General features: G+C 28.6%; 1 protein-coding gene across 1 annotated transcript in view; it reads left to right on the forward strand.

Annotated features, from left to right (window-relative positions):
• Nucleotides 1–11,221: 11,221 nt before the first annotated feature.
• LOC107453411 (RhoGTPase activating protein) overlaps nucleotides 11,222–13,424 on the forward strand; it is a 348,661-nt gene continuing 346,458 nt past the window's right edge. Inside the window, 1 exon segment of the mRNA XM_087156179.1 lies at nucleotides 11,222–11,309. The gene's annotated coding sequence lies outside the window, so the exon portion shown is untranslated.

Raw genomic sequence — 13,424 nt, forward strand, 5'->3', positions numbered from 1 at the left:
TTATATATTGGCACTAATTCCTTCCAAACAATTGCTATTTTATATAATTGTTTTTGCACTATAACAACAATCCTCGACAAAAGCCGTTATCGCTCAGGGGATAGAGCATTCACCTTCCAATAAGATGAACCGGGTTCGAATCCCAGCGAAGGCTGGTTGATGCGAATTCCGCGTCCGGCTTGCACCTACCGCAGTGTTGACGTAAAATATATCCTCACTGGTAGACGGATCATGGGTTATAGGTTATAGATCATGGGTTAAAGTATAAAGTGTAGCCGCAATCTGGGAAATATGGTCCCCTTAGATTAGTACGTTAGATTTAACTGAATTTATGCAATAAAAATCCTTGACTGCGTTGGACGTAGTAGAAAGATTTGGATTTATGAAGGTATTGCTGCAAATTTACTCCTTAAATTCTTCTACCAGGTTATAGCCTCAAGAAAGATTGTTTAAACAAATTGTAAAAGTGAAATATATTTTTACAACTAAGTATACAGTTATTTACCGTATTTTAGAAATAAGTCAGAAGTATTGAATTTTAACTGCAGCCGTAAATAAAGGCATAGCAAAGGAAAGGAAAATTAGTGTTTATCAAGAAAAGTTAACTTTTCGTGACATAGGTTAATGACTAAGATGATACCCCCCCCCCCGCCGAAAAAAAATAGTTAATGACTAAGTTGAAGCAAATTATGTAAGCGAAATTATATTTTTATTATAAGGTAAACGGTTATTTAGCATATTTTTGGAATAAGTCATAAGTATTGAATTTTAACAACAGCCGTAACTAAAGGCATAGAAACGGAAAAGAAAATTTGTGTTTAAAAAGAAAAATTAACTTTTCGTGTCATAGATTGATGACTAAGATGATACAAAAACATAGGTTAATGACTAAGATAATACCAAAAAATAGGTTAATGACTAATATGAAACAAATTGTATAGGTGAAATATATTTTTATGATAAGGTATACAGTTATTTAACGCATTTTAAGAATTAGTCATAAGTATTGAATTTTAACTCCATTAAAGGCATAGAAATGGAAGGAAAATTAGTTTTTATCAAGAAAAGTTAACATTTCATTACATAAGATAATAACTAAAATGATACAACAGCATAGGTTGATGACTAAGATGAAACAATTTGTATAAATAAAGTACATTTTAAAAATAAGATACAGTTACTTTACATATTTAAAGAATAAGTCATAAGTATTGAATTTTAATAACAGTCGTAACTAAAAGCATAGAAACGGAAAGGAAAATTAGAGTTTATAAAGAAAGGTTAACTTTTCGTGACATAGGTTAATAACTAAGATGATAACACTAACAAGGATTTCTCAAAAGATTTTATAAAATTCCAACAATGATTAGTTTCAGATAATCTTGGATTCCAAGAGCTGATATCAGCAATTACATAGCAAAGGTTGCAAATTTAATTCCTCTGTGTTTATTTATGTTTTAGTTTAAGTAAATAGCTTTGATAAATGACATTATTACATCAAATTTAATAAACCAAAACATCATTATTTTTTCCTTAAAATTGATTTATTTTCTGTTCATCATTACATATCTTTATTTTTTTTACAAAAGGCCAGGGTCAATAGTCTAAGGGAATAATATTTAATTTAATAATGTTGTTAGTATAACTAGTTTTATAAGTGAATGTAAACACATGAACAATGCATTATATACACCAAGGCTTATTTCGATGGGTTTTTTTTACAAGTAAATACAGCAAGTGATTCGATTTGAAGTTAAAGAAAATATTTTAACAGATACTTACTTCATTGCTATTTTTTCTTTTTTTTTTTTTTTTTCTTTTTCATTTTAACAGCAGATAGCTGGAATTAGGACAAAAAAAGAGGAAAAAGGGAAGTTAGACCATTTCATTTTTTACTTGTTTTCTGGAGGAGTAAAATATCCGTCAATTCCAAGACTTATTGATAATTATAAAACATATATTTACGCGTGATTTCTCTTTAGATGTGTGAGTTTTTTTAAAAATAAAGTGAAAGTAAAATTACTATACTTTTTCTATTCTTAATTATTATAAAATATTCACCACTAATTTCTTAATCCAGACCAAGAACTAGCCTCCGGAACACAAGATAGACTAAAATTGTTTTACTACCTGTTCTTTCCTTCTAATCTGACACATGCATCTTTCAGCCTTATTACTGTTTCAAGATAAGTATTTTATAAGTTTCTAGAATTTTCACAAGGTGGCAGCACAATACACAAACATCGTATTGCCAACATGGAAATTGAAGTGTTTTTCACTAAAAACGTTTTAATGAACGATTTAAAAAGTGTGCCTTATCATTATGGAAAAATTATTAGATATTATTATTTCGAAGTCTAACCACATATATGAAGGGCCCTATGCCCTTCATGTAAGATTAGACATAATAAATTCTTTACGGATACATAATAGTCTTACTTTTTTTCCTATTTTAATGAGTAGAGAAAAAGTTTTTAGTCATGTTCTGTCATATTGTGTGACATCTTGCAATTGGAAAATAAATCAGATGATTTAAAAAAATAATATTTCTTGAATTATTTTTATTTATCAAAAATATTAAAAATATAAGTTAATATATTTCTTTGCAAAAATATTAGTTTATTTAGAGAAGGGTTTAGATTTCTTTCTTGCGAATACACTTAGATATGTATAATAATTTATGACTATAGTCTAAGACTCTTTGGTTTAGACGGAAGTAAATCTAAAATCTTCATCCAACTATAACTTTTAGAAACCAAACTGATGAAATCCAAACTTTTAAGATGAATTCTTAGAAAATCGTGATTAGGACATTAATTTAAATGTCATAACTGTTTGTTTTCATTAGATTAAATAAATTAACTAAACCTTTTCAAAATAATTTTTGATAATAAAATATGTTTCTGTAGAATTTACTGAACTTGGCTTTGTTTTAAGCTTGAAATCTTTTGTTGCTTGAATAGAACTCTTATCACTATAAGTAATCCAACTGTCTTTAATCATTATATACGGAGATTTAGAATTCTGAAGATTTATATTTCTTTTTTGCGAGTACACTTATATATGTATAATAATTAATAATTATTTTCTAAGGCTCATTGGTTTGGTTGAAAGTAGGTCAAAATTCTTTATCTGATTATACCTTTTAAAAACATTTTATAGGAATTCTTAGAAAATCGTGATTAGGCCATTGATTTAAGTGTCATAACTATTTGTTTTCATTAGATTTAATAAATTAACTAAATCTTTTCAAACTAATTTTTGGCGATAAAATTCTTTTCGCTAGAACTTACTGCACTTGGCATTGTTTTTGGCTTGCATTTTATAGCTTAAATATAACGTTTAGTACTCAAACTGTCTTTGCATTCTATACGGAGAGATTTATTCTCTATTTGTCTTTTTTTATTCTTTGCGGATGTTATATATCCTAAAAAATATTCCTTTGATTGCTTCAATTCAAATGGGTGTACCGCTCCATTGAATAGACATAAAATTTTTCATACTTATATCTTTTGTCAAAATTGGGAGAAGTTTTCTAAATGAGATAAGTTTCACAATTAGTTTTCAATGTTTTTAAGAACTACCTTCAAAATTGAATCCATTAACTAAACTTATTAAAATGTCAATAATATACAAACATATATGTCTTTTGTAAATTATAAAAGAGAAATAAAATTATAACAGAAATTTTAAAATCGTGGGTTTAAAAATGATTTATGATGTATTTAATTACAGCAATAATTATACTTAAGACTTTCTATTAGAATATTTAAATTTGAACTCTACTTTTTTAAACTGCTTTATTTTCATGCTATTATGTTCACTCGCTTCAAAAGATTTAACAATAATATAATTTATTTTTCCTTTTTTTTGTGAAATTAGTAATTATTTTTAACTGACAACTGAGTTGCGATGAATTTTCTCAGTAATATTTTCAACAGCATAAATATTTTGGAGAAAAGCTTTTTTTTTCTAATATAATATAATATTTAAAAACATTGCTCCGAGCAGTGGTTCAACATCTTTTTTTCTTTCTGATAGAGGAGAAAAATAATAAATGCAAAACTGTTGCTAATTAAAATGTTAATGTCCATTTCAATAACAAATGCGAACGTTTTCGTTTCATTTCTTACGATCAAATTAAGATTCATATACAATTAGAATTCCTTTTTCGCCAACCTCTACCTTATTAAATTTCAAAAAATGTTATTCATTTTAGCGAACTCTGTTTCAAATTATCGTGTTTGACGTCAAAATACTCTTTTAAGAAAATGGACTTTATTATGCGTTTGAAAAAATGTAAGTATATAACTCAAAAGTCGTCTCTAAGAAAATGAACATAGGATATGCGCATTTAGAAATATAGACATTACTCTAAATGCGAATTCAAGAAAATGGACATAGCTTTTTTCAAGTCATATTCGTTTCCCCCCTCCCACTTCTGAACTATATATGTATATCCATTTTTTTCAAACCCGCATTTTAAGCTATGTATGTGCTTATCGAATATAATGTTGGTTAATTTTAGACATAGCTCACTATGATCGCTTAAGAAAATGGACATAGCTTGCATTACGCGTTTAAAAAGTATTGGTATTTAAATGAAAAGTCGTGTTAGCATTTTGAGCGCCACGCGTATTTTAAAGGAAATACCTGTCAGATCACGCGCTCTACTCATATGGTCTCGTATTGTGGTATGCGCACTACTAACAGATTTAAATAAATAAAAATTTGATTTGTTTTAGATAAAAATTAAGTAAATTTTCAGTAATTACTTAAAAAAATGTAAATATTTAAGTTTTATATCATATTTTACAGTATCAGTTACTCATGACTGACGCGGCTTGAATGAAAAGTTCAGTGTCAGTCACCGGTGACTGATGCGGAACTCATCGTGTTAAAGATCGTGATATGAGAGTTTGGAAAAATTTATATAACTCAAAATGGGTGAAGAAAATAGATATAGCCTAAAATGCTGTAGCCTAAAATATAGCTTAATAATAATAAAATAATATAGATATAATATAGATAATAAAATAATATAGATAATATAGATAATTAAATAATATAGATAATTAAATAATATAGATAATTAAATAATATAGATAATCAAATAATATAGATTAATAATAAAATAGAAATAGCCTAAAATATAGATTATCCATTTTTTCAAGTCTGCATGTCCATTGTCTGCTTATCCATTGTCGGCTTATCCATTGTCTGCTTATCCATTATCTGCATATCCAGTGTCTGCATATCCATTTTTTCAAACCTACTTCTCAAGCTATGTATACCTTTATCGAGTATAACGTCGGTAGGCTCTTGACATAGCTCAAATGCTTGTTTAAGAAAATGGACTTCGCTTGTATTGCGCGTTTGAAAAAATGTAGGTATTTAAATCAAAAGTAAGTCGTTTCACGCGTTGAACATCATGTGCATTCTTTAAGAAATCCTCGTTAGACCACGCGTGCTGCTAAGAAATGCTTACTGTGTTATAACAATGCGAAGCGTACTTCTAAAAGATTTGAAATAAATAAAAATTTAATTTGTAATAAATAAAAATTAAATAAATTTTCAGTAATTGCTTAAAACCATGTAATTATACTAAATTTTATATTATATTTTACATTGTCTGTCTCCAGTAACTGACGCTGCCTAAACGGTAAGGTCAGTGTCAGTCACCAGTGACTGACGTAGAATATGATATGCGCGTTTAGAAAAATATACATTGATCAAAATGGGTGAAGAAAATAAGTATAGCCTAAAATGCAGATCTAAATGTTGGGGAATAGCTTTAAACATGCTATATTGAGTCGCGATGACTCAGGGGATAGAGCGTTCGTCTTCCAATGAGGTGAACCGGGGTTCGATCCCGGCGATGGCTGGTCGATACGAATTCCGCATTCGGCTTGCACCGACCACAGTGCTGACGTGAAATATCCTCAGTGGTAGACGGATCATGGGTTAGAGTCCCCTTGCTGTCAGGCTAACCGTGGGAGGTTCTCGTGGTCTTCCTCTCCATGTAACGCAAATGCGGGTAAATTCCATCAAAAAGTCCTCCACGAAGGCAAAATTTCTTCCAATACTCGATCCAGGAGTTCCCTTGTCTTCTGGATTGGGTTCAAAATTACAAGGCTACGGAGTTGAACATTAGTAGTCGTAAACGGGTCGGCTGTTCAACGACGGTTATAAAATAAAATGAAATAAAATAAGCATGCTATATTTGTTTTCTTATTCTCACATTTTGAGCAATGTATATCCATTTTTCAAACGCTCATTTTAAGCTATATATGTATTTCTTGAGTTGACGTCTGTAAGCCTCTAATTTTAGACATAGCTCAAAAGCTCGTTTATGAAAATAGACATTGCTTGTAATACGCGTTTGAAAAATGCAGATATATAGTTGTTAAGTCGTGTTTTAAAAATGAACATAGGATATGCGACTTGTGAAAATTAAACAAAACTCAATATGCTTGTTTAAGAAAATGAATTTAGCTATTGATTTAAACCCGTATTTTAAGCAATGTTTTTTTTTTTAATCACACTCACATTTGGAGCTATGTATGAACAATTTTTTGAACGTGCATTTCAAGCTATATCTATTTATTTTCTTTAACTCTCATTTAAGCTATGAGCAGAAAAAAAAAAAAATCTCGCTTACGATAAATTGATAGTCTTTAAGAAAAGGAGGTTTAAAACTCAAAAATATAATAGCTAAAAATTACAGTTCACTTGGTCCGCGTACTTATTTGACAGTATGATTAGGGATTAGAGAAAATTGTAGGTTTTAAAGTTTGAAAGAGAGAGAGAGACGCGTTGTTGATGTTTACATAAGCTACTGTTTTGAAGTACACGCCCATCTCGTTATTTTCTAAATGGTCTAAAATGCCATATTATGTCTTGAAAGGACATACTAATAGTCAAATTTCAGTGCTTTACCATTTTTTTTATCAATTTGGCAACATTTTTTACGTGGAAATCTGTAACTAGAAATAGCGATTTACAAAGTGTTTTTTCTTATTTTATTGTTATTTTTAAGAGTTATTTCAACAAATCATATTCGTTTAAATTCTTAGCCCGATTCAATAAAATTAAACTTTTTGGGGTTAAGCAACTGCATTCAAAATTGAGCTATAGTTTCGCTAGGCATTTTCTTATCGTAATTTGATCGTGCATAATGACATTCTATTTCACCCCCCCCCCCCAAGTAACTGCTATTTTTAGTTCATTGATCTTTCTAAAGCATGGAAGATGGTTTACACTATATTCATTCAACCCTTTTGCGGGATTCTCCTTTCATAGCCCACTCCTTTCACACATAAAACGAGCCTTTCTGACTCTAGCCGCACAAGATTACACGGATGTGATCTTAACACAGTCTTCTCGTATCACATCTCATATTAGTACGTATACGTAGTTTTTAGTACGTCGGCCCTACATACTTTCTTAGTACGTACTCTCGGAGTATGCCGGTTTACAGAAGTTCATCTTTCACATTCGGCCGGCCCAGAAAGGGTTAAGTGGTTAATGATAGGGTGAGGAAGGATCTAAATCGATACTGTTTACTTAATGCCATTTAATCGATATTATTTTAGTTATTAAATCGATTCTGTATTAAATCGATACTGTATTAAATCGATACTATTTTAATCGATACTGTTTACAGCAAAATAACAGGTAAATAAAGTCAAAATTTGGATTCTAGTAAGGCTGGACAATATATCAATATGGCGAGAAACTTTAATATAATATCTTGCAATCATTATCGACAGAGATAATTATAGAATACGAAAATTTTGCAACTATTATTGACAATTATTGAATACGATAATGTGATCATTATCAACAAAAACAAGTATCTAAGAGGATAATATAGCAACTAATCTATTTAATCAATATTATTTTAATTATTAAATCGATACCGTATTAAATCGATACTGTACTAAATCGATACTATTTTAATCGATACTGTTTACTGCAAAATAATAGGTAAATAAAGTTACAATTTGGATTCTAGTAAGGCTGGACACTATATCAATATGGCGAGAAACTTTAATATAATATCTGCAATCATTATCGACCGAGGTAATTATAGAATACGATAATTTTGACACTATTATTGATAATTATTGTGAATACGATAATGTGATCATAATCAACGAAAACAAATATCTAAGAGGATAATATAGCAACTAATCTATTCAATCGATATTATTTTAATTATTGAATCGATACTGTATTAAATCGATTCTATTTTAATCGATACTGTTTACTGCAAAATAATAGGTAAATAAAGTTCACTAACCATTATTCTTTTGGGAATTGAGTCAGGAAAGTTTTCCTTTCATTTGACAAAAGAGCACCGCAAGGGTGAAAGTACATCTTGGCTCAGAGACCAAGAACAGCCCATTCGTGAGGCGACTTCCTCAATTTAGACATAGATTTGAAGGAGAAGGAAATTTTCTTCAGATCCCTGTACCCATGGTACTGCTCGGCGACCGACCAACAGGGCTTGCGATTCCACAGATTTTACAATCAAGTATATCGCATGCACTCGGTGGATCTTAGTTGAGTCAAGGATCGACCTCCTGCCCCTCCAGGACCGGAGTCCGACACTCGAACCACGGGGCTACCACGACCTTATACAAAAGTATATGTAAGAAGAAAAAAAAATTAAAAATATTATTTTTGTGCTAGGAAAAATATCTAAAATTTGGAAGAAAAAACAGTATATAAATGTATATTTTACGAATCACAGCATCAAACAATTTTACACCGAACATAAACACTATAAATAAAGTACTCACCAATTTATTAATAATTTTTATGAAATAATTGTTACAGATGAAAGAAAAATTTAATTACGAAAAGCACATATTAATGTCAGGAAGAATAAAAAAGGTTAAAGAAACATAGACGGCGAAAAACAAACAACAGAAACTTTCAGTGAAACGTCTTTGGGATAACAGAAACGAAAATTATAATTTAGTTGAAATTTCAGTGAAATTTTGGGGAAAGTAAATTATCTTTCTTAACGGAAAATAACTGCCGTCCTCATCACGGCTGCTGTTTCAAAAAATTCTCGTCCAACGAGTTTCTAACTCTTACAACTTAAAAATTTTTAGATGTAAGAAATTCTTCTTATTTTTGAAGAAATGTTTAAGAAACAATCTAAATTAAATATATTTTATGACCGTCGTTGAACGGTCGACCCAATTTTAGGGTTTGCGACTACTAATGTTCAACTCCGTCACCTTCTAATTTTGAATCCAATCCAGAAGACAAGGGAACTTCTGGATCAAGTATTGGGAGAAATTTACCTTCGTGGAGGATTTTTTGATGGAACTAACCCACATTTGCGTTACATAGAGAGAAAAATCACTAAAACTTCCTACGGTTAGCCTGATGGCAAGGAGACTCTAACCCATGATCCGTCCACCACTGAGGATATTCTACGTCAGCACTGTGGTTGGTGCAAGCCTGATGCATATCGACCACCCATCACCGGTATTTGAACCCGGTTCGCCTCTTTGGAAGGCGAATGCTCTATCCCCTGAGCCATCACGGCTCAATTGACTACATTGAAATTTTTTTAAATTTTTTAAGCAAAGAAAAAATTAATCACATCAGTAAAATTATAATTTTTTGCAGCCACGTATTCTTATGGCTGATGATGAATTGAATTAATTTCGATTGAATTAATGCTTCGGTTGGATTAAGGAACGATTTTGAATTATTTTCGGTGTGAAAAAAACACCAAAAACTTTAAAAAAAAAAAAAAAAACTTAAACCAAAACTTTAAAAAAAAAAAAAAAACTTAAACCAAAACTTTAAAAAAGAAGCACCGCAACTTAAAAGTTTTGGTGTTTTTTTTTTCCCCTTTTTTTTATACACATAATCCAGAAAAGTTAACAAGAAATGGTATTTTATTACGTCTTTTGGATAGAAAGATAACTAAATATTCTTCTTTCATTACAAGCGATTTGTTTTTTGGATTACTTTAACTGGGAAGCTTTTACAAAAAACTAACATTACTTTAACTAGGAAGCTTTTATAAAAAACTAACATTGTGGATTCTTGGATTTTTCTTCTTTCTTCGATTGTGGTTTATTCCGTGATAGTCTAAGAGGCATGTGTGTATGATGTCAGACTACCGTTTCCTTTCTTTCCGGTGTTTTTATTCATTTGTTAGGAATTATTTTTACGATAAGAATTTTTAAAAACATATGTGCGATCTTAATTTTATTATTAGGTTGAATTAATTGGTTGAATTCGATTATTGAACTGTATTTAAAATTAAAAATTTAAGTTTAACTCTTTGACGCAGAATTTTTCTTAAATATATTTTAATTAAACGTGATGACTGATGAACTTCCTTCAGATCTATTTCTAAATTTTGGGGTAAATTACCAGAAATTTACCCCAAAGAATCCGAAAAAAAAATCGAGAAAAAAAATACCGAGAAAAAAAAATCCAAAATCTCTTTACTATACAAGTATGTTTTTCACCCGAATTTTATTCCCAGTGTATAAAACAATAATGAATAAATAGATCATTCATTGGAAATAAAGAGAATACTCTCAATTTCTACGAAAAGGATAAGCAAAGATACATTGATATTTTATTCCCTCATACATAAGAAAGTAATAATAATCAATTATACAATCCATTCTATTTCAATATATTTCGCTTATATTTACCGAAAGGAAAGAGAGAAAATAGAAATAAACTACAATAATTTGACTTTTAAATTCATTCATAAATTTTTTAGGCAATAATAAATACAACATTCATAATAAAACATAATCATTTTTCAGCATAAATCAATAATCCATTCATAAATAAGAAATAAGCATAAAACAATAATGAATACATCAAAAATCAGAAACACATATGATGACTACTCTCCTCTTCCAAGAAAAGGATTAGAAAGAAACATTGAAGTTTCTTTCCCCCAAAGCGTAAGAAAGCAATAATAATCAATTATACGATCTGTTCCATTGCTTTACCGTTATGTTTACCCAAAGGAAATAGATAAAAAAGAACGAAGATAAAATTAAAAGAAAGAAAGAAAGAAAAAATGTTTTCCAAACACTTGACACAACTATCTTCTAACCTCCTCTAATAGTCGACTCTTCTTTACCGAAGTCGCATCGCATGGCGATTGGCCAGTCTCAATGGCGCGTAATCTTATTGCATTGAGCAACCCTAAAATCTTTCTCAGTTAGTATTTCGCTTTCAATGAAACGAAACCTAAGTCAGTGCTCTTACTAAGGGATATTCGCGTAGTTCTATTACATAGCGAAAAGGTAGTTATTATTTTGGTTTCAATTTATAAATTAAAAAGTGGGATCTTCCCTTTATCTTTTTATTTTAAAATTGAAAAAAAGTTTTTGGTGTATTTTTTGAGACACACCCACTTGTTGACTTTGCGCGCAAACCCACGTGGTCTCCGAATGTTTTCCTTTCTTAACGATGGTAAGTGTTTCTAGTTCTTTATCTTAACAAGAAAATACCAATCTCACTGTATACAATATTCGATAAGATATTTGAAATTTAGTTTCGATAGTTTTTCGCCATTAAAGAAAAATTTAAATTACTATTGCAAATTATAGAATTCTTTGTAATATTAATTTGTTTACATTCTTACATAAAATTTCAATATTCATTTTCCGGTTTGAAGTATTTTTAAAAAAGTATTTCCTTATTATGTCATTTTTTTAAACAAATTGTTATTTCATAATAATTTTTTTTCTTCTATGAAGCAACTATTTTCACTTTTGCTAAATTTTTCGTATTTCTTCGTGATTCAAAACAAATTTTAAATCATGAATGAAAAAATTTAGAACATAATTTTTTTTAAAAATTTTTTTATTATCTATAGAGAATAAAAAAATGTCTATGATTATTTTAGATTTTTGTTTTTAATTAGCTACAAAAACTAACTTCATTAATAGTATTAATTTCTCGAAACGAATGGATGTTTTGTTAATTAATTCTTTTCAAAATTATTTCTTTGTTGAAACTGTTTTCAATGTTTCTGTATTTTTCAACGTGTAAATTTTTCTAGTAATTTAAAATTTTTTTTTAATATTAAATACTTCTTTCACATTTTATTTTTTAATATTAGATTATGAAATTAGTTAACTTTTTAAAAAAATGCACTTAATTTAATATTAGTTTTATTGTGTCAATAGATACAATAAAACTAGTAAAAGTCTTAAATTTACTTATTTGTTTTTAAATTTAAACTAAAAGTTTAATGTTTAATAATTTAAAATTAATTAAAATTTTAAAATTTTTTTGCATTTTTAGTTGCAATAATTTTTTATTTATCTATTGATTAAATACAGTTTTACTTATGAGTTAATTTTTAATTAATATATCGACTAATTAATTAATCATGTTGTAAATTATTTAATAAAAGGCGTAAAATATTATAAAATACTTTTTTTGCTTTATATACTTAGTTATTCTGTAAATGAATATAATGATTTAAAGGCAAATTGTACTAAAAGCGTTTATTCATTGAAATAAAATAAATTTGGATCCTTTTTCCTTTACCGTAGACTTCATTAATCTAATACAAGTATCGCGTTCAACTAGTTTTATTTTCAAATAAAATGCAAATCAGCATTAACTAAACATTCCTTTAGCTTCTTTTGCTGTTATTTACAAACATTGAACAGTAATTTCAATTCTTTGAATAAATAAGTGTGTGGAAATAATTAATTTTTATTGGTAAATGCTTCTAAATTTTTTTTTATAAATCTTTTAATGGCTTTTTCCATTTAATACAATTTGGAATTTATGTAATCTGTAATTATAATTTTAAAAAATGAAGGCAAGAACCTAAATAAAAATATTGAAAGAGTAATTGAATCGTAATTTAACGTTATTTTTTATCAAATCTTTTTAATTAGTTTTTTATAATTCAGAAAGAATATTATTAAATTTGTATTTATTCAGGACTTTAGTTTGTTTATGAGGTGAGATCGTAATTCCCTTTAAAAATGATTTTTCAAACATTTATTTTATAAAGCTTATATTAATTTTTTCTCATGTGATTTTTATTGTAAAGCTTTAAGAAATAATTAACTTTGTTCTTTGTTTATAATAACAAGCGACGCTAAACTTCATTTGAAATCAACTCTCAGTCCGTAAACACAATTCCTTTTTTCACTTCCTCTTTTTATCTCTTTTCATCTTCAAGTTATATATTTTTAGATGTTTCTTTTCGATTTCTATCATGAATAATTAAATTTCTGAGTTATTTAAATTAATTTTTTTTTTATTTCAATGATAATAGAATAATATTAGTTTTAGTTCATTTAGAGCTTTTGATGCGGTGAATAATTCTAATAAAATTTTCATTTCTAATACAAGTTGAAAATTGCTTCTCTGGATTGTTTGCGGAACATCCA

Source organism: Parasteatoda tepidariorum, chromosome 12, assembly GCF_982258835.1.
Source record: "Parasteatoda tepidariorum strain Cologne lab strain chromosome 12, Ptep-v5.0, whole genome shotgun sequence".
NCBI classification, from domain to species: Eukaryota; Metazoa; Arthropoda; class Arachnida; order Araneae; family Theridiidae; genus Parasteatoda; species Parasteatoda tepidariorum.